We start from the raw sequence: 7,500 nt of genomic DNA on the forward strand, positions 1-7,500 counted from the left end.
TCGCGACGCGGGCTGCCCGGCTGCTCTCTAACCCCTGCGACCGAGGCGGCGCTGTTAGGGCGGCCGTGCCGCTGCCCCTTGCCGCAGCTAGCCTCTCGCCGCTGCCCCTCCCGTCCGTCGTCCCCCGTCCCCAAAAACTTGCTGCTCTCCACGCTGGAGCCTGCACGGGGGAGGTTGCGCTCCGCTCCTCCGGCCCTAAAGCCGCCCTCGCCCGCCCCCCGGCTTGCCGCTTGGCTGGGCTGCCCGCCCGCCCGCTAATCCCCCCAACGCCCCCACCCCAAAAACACCCCAGCCCTACCGCATGCCGCTCCCCCTCTCCCCGCTCTCGCTGACCGCTGCCACCCCCCCCCCACCCCTCCCCCCCGAAACAAACCCCCCAGCCCTACCGCATGCCGCTCCCCCTCTCTCCCTAGCCTGCCCCCCCCGCCGTCGCTTGCTGCTGCCGCCGCCGCCGCCGCCGCCGCCCGCCGCCGCCGGGACCCGCCTCGGTCTGGTGGCGCGCGCTCGGAGATCCCCGGCTACCCGTCCGTCCGTCCCTCCCTCCCTCCCGCCCCGCCCCGGGGGAGGGCCCGGGGCAGCGCGGGCAGGCGGGGAGCAAAAAAAGGCGCGGGCGCCAAAAAACGTCGGGGTCCCGGGGTGGCGGAGGGGGGCGGCGGCGGGGGCGGCGGCGGGTACACGGCGCCGGGTCCAGGGCGCCGGGTCCAGCCCGTCCCGGGGCGGGGACAGGTGGTGTCGTCCGTCCCCGCCCCCGTAACCTGCTCTGAAGCATCCGCTTCCCGCCGCGGTTCGCCCTCCACCCCCCCGCCGCACACGCAGCTGCCGCTTCCCGCCGCCTCTGCCCCCCGCCCCGGGATCAACCACTCGCCGGGTCCAGCCGGTCCCGGTCCCGGGAACCTGCTCCCGGGGCCAGCCGGAGCCACGCCCCCTCCTCTGACGCTTCCAGCTGCCGCCTCCCCTCCCACCCCCCAAACTCACACTGGCCCTCGCCGGCCCGCCCACCCGCCTACCTGCTTGCCCGCCGCCGCTGGGTGGCGTGCCGGACACTCTCGCACACAGGTACACAGACAGGGACACAGGGACACAGGCACTCAGGCACACAGGGACACAGGGACACAGGGACACAAGGACACAGGGACACAGGCACTCAGGCACTCAGGCACTCAGGGACACAGGGACACAGGGACACAGGGACACAGGCACTCAGGCACACAGGGACACAGGGACACAGGGACACAGGGACACAGGCACTCAGGCACTCAGGCACTCAGGGACACAGGGACACAGGGACACAGGCACTCAGGCACACAGGGACACAGGTGGCGGGCCGGAGGCCGCTCTCCACTGTGTGGCAGGGGTCCAAGAGCCACCCCAGCCCAACCCAGAGGGTCTTTTGCACCTCTCTAGAGGCCACCCAGAGACCCCAGGCCGCAGCAGAAGCCTCCCCCGCACGCTCTGCAGGCTTCCGACCCACCCCAGGCCGCAGCAGAAGCCTCTCCCGCACGCTCTGCAGGCTTCCGACCCACCCCAGGCCGCACCAGAAGCCTCTCCCGCACGCTCTGCAGGCTTCTCAGCCACCCCAGGCCGCAGCAGAAGCCTCTCCCGCACGCCCTGCAGGCTTCTCAGCCACCCCAGGCCGCAGCAGAAGCCTCCCCCGCACGCTCTGCAGGCTTCTCAGCCACCCCAGGCCGCACCAGAAGCCTCTCCCGCACGCTCTGCAGGCTTCTCAGCCACCCCAGGCCGCAGCAGAAGCCTCTCCCGCACGCTCTGCAGGCTTCTCAGCCACCCCAGGCCGCAGCAGAAGCCTCTCCCGCACGCTCTGCAGGCTTCTCAGCCACCCCAGGCCGCAGCAGAAGCCTCCCCCGCACGCTCTGCAGGCTTCTCAGCCACCCCAGGCCCCAACAGAAGCCTCTCCCGCACGCTCTGCAGGCTTCCGACCCACCCCAGGCCGCAGCAGAAGCCTCTCCCGCACGCTCTGCAGGCTTCCGACCCACCCCAGGCCGCACCAGAAGCCTCCCCCGCACGCTCTGCAGGCTTCTCAGCCACCCCAGGCCGCACCAGAAGCCTCCCCCGCACGCTCTGCAGGCTTCTCAGCCACCCCAGGCCGCACCAGAAGCCTCCCCCGCACGCTCTGCAGGCTTCTCAGCCACCCCAGGCCCCAACAGAAGCCTCTCCCGCACGCTCTGCAGGCTTCCGACCCACCCCAGGCCGCAGCAGAAGCCTCTCCCGCACGCTCTGCAGGCTTCCGACCCACCCCAGGCCGCACCAGAAGCCTCCCCCGCACGCTCTGCAGGCTTCTCAGCCACCCCAGGCCGCACCAGAAGCCTCCCCCGCACGCTCTGCAGGCTTCTCAGCCACCCCAGGCCGCACCAGAAGCCTCCCCCGCACGCTCTGCAGGCTTCTCAGCCACCCCAGGCCCCAACAGAAGCCTCTCCCGCACGCTCTGCAGGCTTCCGACCCACCCCAGGCCCCAACAGAAGCCTCTCCCGCACGCTCTGCAGGCTTCCGACCCACCCCAGGCCGCAGCAGAAGCCTCTCCCGCACGCTCTGCAGGCTTCTCAGCCACCCCAGGCCGCACCAGAAGCCTCCCCCGCACGCTCTGCAGGCTTCTCAGCCACCCCAGGCCTCACCAGAAGCCTCCCCCGCACGCTCTGCAGGCTTCTCAGCCACCCCAGGCCCCAACAGAAGCCTCTCCCGCACGCTCTGCAGGCTTCCCACCCACCCCAGGCCGCAGCAGAAGCCTCTCCCGCACGCTCTGCAGGCTTCCGACCCACCCCAGGCCCCAACAGAAGCCTCTCCCGCACGCTCTGCAGGCTTCCGACCCACCCCAGGCCGCAGCAGAAGCCTCTCCCGCACGCTCTGCAGGCTTCTCAGCCACCCCAGGCCGCACCAGAAGCCTCCCCCGCACGCTCTGCAGGCTTCTCAGCCACCCCAGGTCGCACCAGAAGCCTCTCCCGCACGCTCTGCAGGCTTCTCAGCCACCCCAGGCCGCACCAGAAGCCTCCCCCGCACGCTCTGCAGGCTTCCGACCCACCCCAGGCCGCAGCAGAAGCCTCTCCCCGCACGCCCTGCAGGCTTCTCAGCCACCCCAGGCCGCAGCAGAAGCCTCTCCCGCACGCTCTGCAGGCTTCTCAGCCACCCCAGGCCGCACCAGAAGCCTCTCCCGCACGCTCTGCAGGCTTCTCAGCCACCCCAGGCCGCAGCAGAAGCCTCTCCCGCACGCTCTGCAGGCTTCTCAGCCACCCCAGGCCGCAGCAGAAGCCTCTCCCGCACGCTCTGCAGGCTTCTCAGCCACCCCAGGCCGCACCAGAAGCCTCCCCCGCACGCTCTGTAGGCTTCTCAGCCACCCCAGGCCCCAACAGAAGCCTCCCCCGCACGCTCTGCAGGCTTCTCAGCCACCACAGGCCGCACCAGAGGATCTTTTGCACCTCTCTGGACGCCACCCAGAGACTCCAGGCCGCACCAGAGGCCCCCCCCCCCAACCATTTACAGGCTGCAGTGCCAGCCTAGGCCCTGCTGGCAGCCTCCCTTGTCTGCTTTGGAAGGCCTCCCATCCACTCCAGACCTGCCTGGAGGCCTCCCTCGACTGCTCCCGGGGCCCTCGAAGCCACCCTAGGCCTTTCTGGAGGACCTGCTCGACCGCTCGGGCGGCTTCTGACGCACCCTCGGCCATCCGGCGCCCAGCAGCTCCCAGGGCCAGGCACCGGCCTCCCCCTCCGGCCGCCCCTGGGGCCGGGGGTGGCTCGGACTCGGCGCCCCCAACGTGTCGTCCCGTCCCCCCCCCCCCCCGCACCGCCGAACATTCGCTGCAGCCGAGGGCTTGCCGCTCGACGCCTACCCCACCCGCCCAGCCCCCCGCTGCCGCCCGGCGCTGCCCCGGCCGCTGCGCCCCGCCTCTCATCGCTCCCCCCACCCGGCAACCGGCCGCCGGGCACGGCAAGTCCCAGGGCAGGGAACAGGTGCTGCCGGGACCCCGTGCTGGCTGCCGGCTTCCCGGGGCTGCCCCGGGCACGGACAGGTCGCCCCCCCCGCCCCGGCGAATGTTCACCGAACCGGCTGCCGGCTGCCTTCGAGCACCCCCCCGCCCCCCGCCACTATCGTCCCCCCCGCCCCCCCTCCGCCTCCGCTGCCGCTTCTCCCCGCACCGCCTCCACTGCCTCCCCCCGCCGCCGGCGAACGAGTCGCCGGATCCGTAGGGTGCCGGGAGCCCGAACGGCGAGCGGCTCCGGCTGCTGCCGGGACCGCGGGGCTTCGAGCCGCTCCGGCCGCGGCCGGGACCCCGTGCCGGAAGCCGGCATCCCGGGACGGCCCCGGGACGGCCCCGGTCGCCGGCCGGGTGACGTTCAGCGAAGCGGCTGCCGCCAGTCTTTGGGCCTCCCCCGTGCCGGGGCCGCGGGGATTCGAGCCGGTCCGGCCGCGGCCGGGATCCCGGGCCGGACGATGGCTTCCCGGGCCGGTCCCGGTCGCCTCCCGGGTGACGTTCACCGAAGCGGCTGCCGGCTGTCTTCGAGCCCCCCCCCCGCCTCCGCCTCCGCTGCCGCTTCTCCCCGCACCCCCTCCACTGCCTCCCCCCGCTGCCGGCGAACGAGTCGGCGGATCCATACCGTCCCGAGAGCCCGAGGCGGCGGCACCCAGTGCGGGTCCGGCCGAGGCCGGGACCCCGTGCCTGTCGCAGGCTTCCCGGGACGGCCCCGGAACGGCCGCGGTCGCCGGCCGGGTGACGTTCACCGAAGCGGCTGCCGCCAGTCTTTGGGCCTCCCCCGTGCCGGGGCCGCGGGGATTCGAGCCGGTCCGGCCGCGGCCGGGATCCGGGGCCGGACGATGGCTTCCCGGGCCGGTCCCGGTCGCCTCCCGGGTGACGTTCACCGAAGCGGCTGCCGGCTGTCTCCGAGCACCCCCCCCCCCCTCCGCCTCCGCTGCCGCTTCTGCCCGCACCTCCTTCACTGCCTCCCCCCGCCGCCCGCGAACGAGTCGGCGGATCCGTAGGGTGCCGGGAGCCCGAACGGCGAGCGGCTCCGGCTGCTGCCGGGACCGCGGGGATTCGAGCCGCTCCGGCCGCGGCCGGGACCCCCGTGCCGGAAGCCGGCATCCCGGGACGGCCCCGGGACGGCCCCGATCGCCTCCTGGGTGACGTTCACCGAAGCGGCTGCCGGCTGTCTTCGAGCCCCCCCCGCCTCCGCCTCCGCTGCCGCTTCTGCCCGCACCCCCTCCACTGCCTCCCCCCGCCGCCGGCGAACGAGTCGCCGGATCCGTAGGGTGCCGGGAGCCCGAACGGCGAGCGGCTCCGGCTGCTGCCGGGACCGCGGGGCTTCGAGCCGCTCCGGCCGCGGCCGGGATCTCGTGCCGAACGTCGTCTTCCCGGGACGGTCCCGGGAGGGCCCCAGTCTCCTCCCGGGTGACGTTCACCGAAGCGGCTGCCGGCTGTCTTCGAGCCCCCACCCCTGCCGTGGCCGCGGGGATTCGCCCCGGTCCGGCAGCTGACGGTTCCCTGTGCCGGACGCCGGCTTCCCGGGACTGCCCCGGGACAGCCCCGGTCGCCTCCCGGGTGACGTTCACCGAAGCTGCTGCCGCCTGTCTTTGTCCCCCCCCCCCCGTGCTCTCCCTCAGCCGGGAGGTAGACGTGCTCTCCCTCGGCGAGTAGACGTGCTCTCCCTCGGCGAGTAGACGTGCTCTCCCTCGGCGAGTAGACGTGCTCTCCCTCGGCGAGTAGACGTGCTCTCCCTGGGCGAGTAGACGTGCTCTCCCTCGGCGAGTAGACGTGCTCTCCCTGGGCGAGTAGACGTGCTCTCCCTGGGCGAGTAGACGTGCTCTCCCTCGGCGAGTAGACGTGCTCTCCCTGGGCGAGTAGACGTGCTCTCCCTCGGCGAGTAGACGTGCTCTCCCTCGGCGAGTAGACGTGCTCTCCCTGGGCGAGTAGACGTGCTCTCCCTCGGCGAGTAGACGTGCTCTCCCTGGGCGAGTAGACGTGCTCTCCCTGGGCGAGTAGACGTGCTCTCCCTCGGCGAGTAGACGTGCTCTCCCTGGGCGAGTAGACGTGCTCTCCCTCGGCGAGTAGACGTGCTCTCCCTGGGCGAGTAGACGTGCTCTCCCTGGGCGAGTAGACGTGCTCTCCCTCGGCGAGTAGACGTGCTCTCCCTGGGCGAGTAGACGTGCTCTCCCTGGGCGAGTAGACGTGCTCTCCCTCGGCGAGTAGACGTGCTCTCCGCGGAGATCGCGCTTGTCGCCAAGGGGTCGCTGTTGCGCTCTGCCTCCGCCTACGTCATCGTACAAGCCGGCGTGATTTCTGCGACCTGCCGCTGGGCGGAGGTCGGCTGGTTGTGCGCTCGCGGAGCTGACGGCCCTCCAGTTCCGTATATGAGGGAACGAGTGACGCCGAGCACTCCCAGGGCAGCGCTGCCGAGCGGCTGCTCCAAGCCACCCGCCAGGCGGCTGGGCAGGGGTCCGTCTGGCTTCTCGGTGGCTTTCCCCCGGGTCAGAGAGGGGACCCGCGGGGCCGAGCAAAGGCGCGGCGGTTTGGAGCGGCCGCTGGCGCACCCTCAGCGGTGTTGGATGGGTTTCGCTCGTCCGTGAGCCGGAGCCCAGCCCGGGCTCGGCAACGAAAGAGGGGAAAAGAAAAAAAGTTGACGAGTGGCTGGCGCCGGCCACTGCCGAAGTGTGGAACCCCCGAAGCGAAGTTTGCCCGGTGGGGCACGGGGGCAGAGAAAGCCGGGGAGACGTGGTGCCGGCGTCGGTCCCACCAAGAATGGAAAGCAAGCCCGTCCAGGCACGGCGAGAGAGAGCCCGGTAAGGGGCAGAGAGAGTTCCCAGCACTGGACCCTCTTCACGGGGGTTCCCCCCCATGGCCAAAGCCGCAGCCCGCGGGGGCACGGCATCTAAGGGAAAAGCCAGCGGCGGTGACTGGCCACTCGTATGCTATGGAGCCCGGCATGGGGGGAGGAGGGCAAGCCGGTGCCCCAGCACGGCTTCCTCCTGGCTCCAGAGGGGCGCCCCGTGATGGAGATGTAACTCGGTGCAGCTTGAGGGAAAATGCAAGCCCACATTTCGGGGAGGCAGAGGTGCCCTGTGAGCCGGTGCGGCCCGGTGCAGCTTGCCCCCCCCCCCCCCCCATCTCTGGAGGGCGCCCCGTTTGCTCCTCCGGCGTGTTGCCCGCACGCCGAGCCCCGTGCCTGCTGGCTGCTCCCGAGGGCGGTGGCGGGTGCGCGTGGCTGTGTCTGTCCCAGAAGAGCGAGGCCGTGGGGCCTCCGCTGGCTTCCTTTCCTTCTGTCCTTGTTGATCGATGAGGCCTTTCGGGTCGCGTCGGAAAGGGCCCCCGGCCGGCAGGGCAAGGGCGGTCTTCCTTTCCACTTCGCTTCCCGTCGCGTGTGAGGTGTCGTCCTCGTTCCCCCAGCCCCGAGCGGCTCGAGCGGGGGGGAGCCGTGGCGTTAGCGGCCCGGCGCGTGCCTTGCCGCATCCTCCCCTTTCCACCTCCCCCCCGGCGCTGGGGCAGGGTTCGGGGACCGGTCT

The sequence above is a fragment of the Melanerpes formicivorus genome, unplaced genomic scaffold (genome assembly GCF_026170545.1).
Source record: "Melanerpes formicivorus ecotype bairdi unplaced genomic scaffold, bMelFor1.0.p_v2 SCAF_375, whole genome shotgun sequence".
Lineage (NCBI taxonomy): Eukaryota > Metazoa > Chordata > Aves > Piciformes > Picidae > Melanerpes > Melanerpes formicivorus.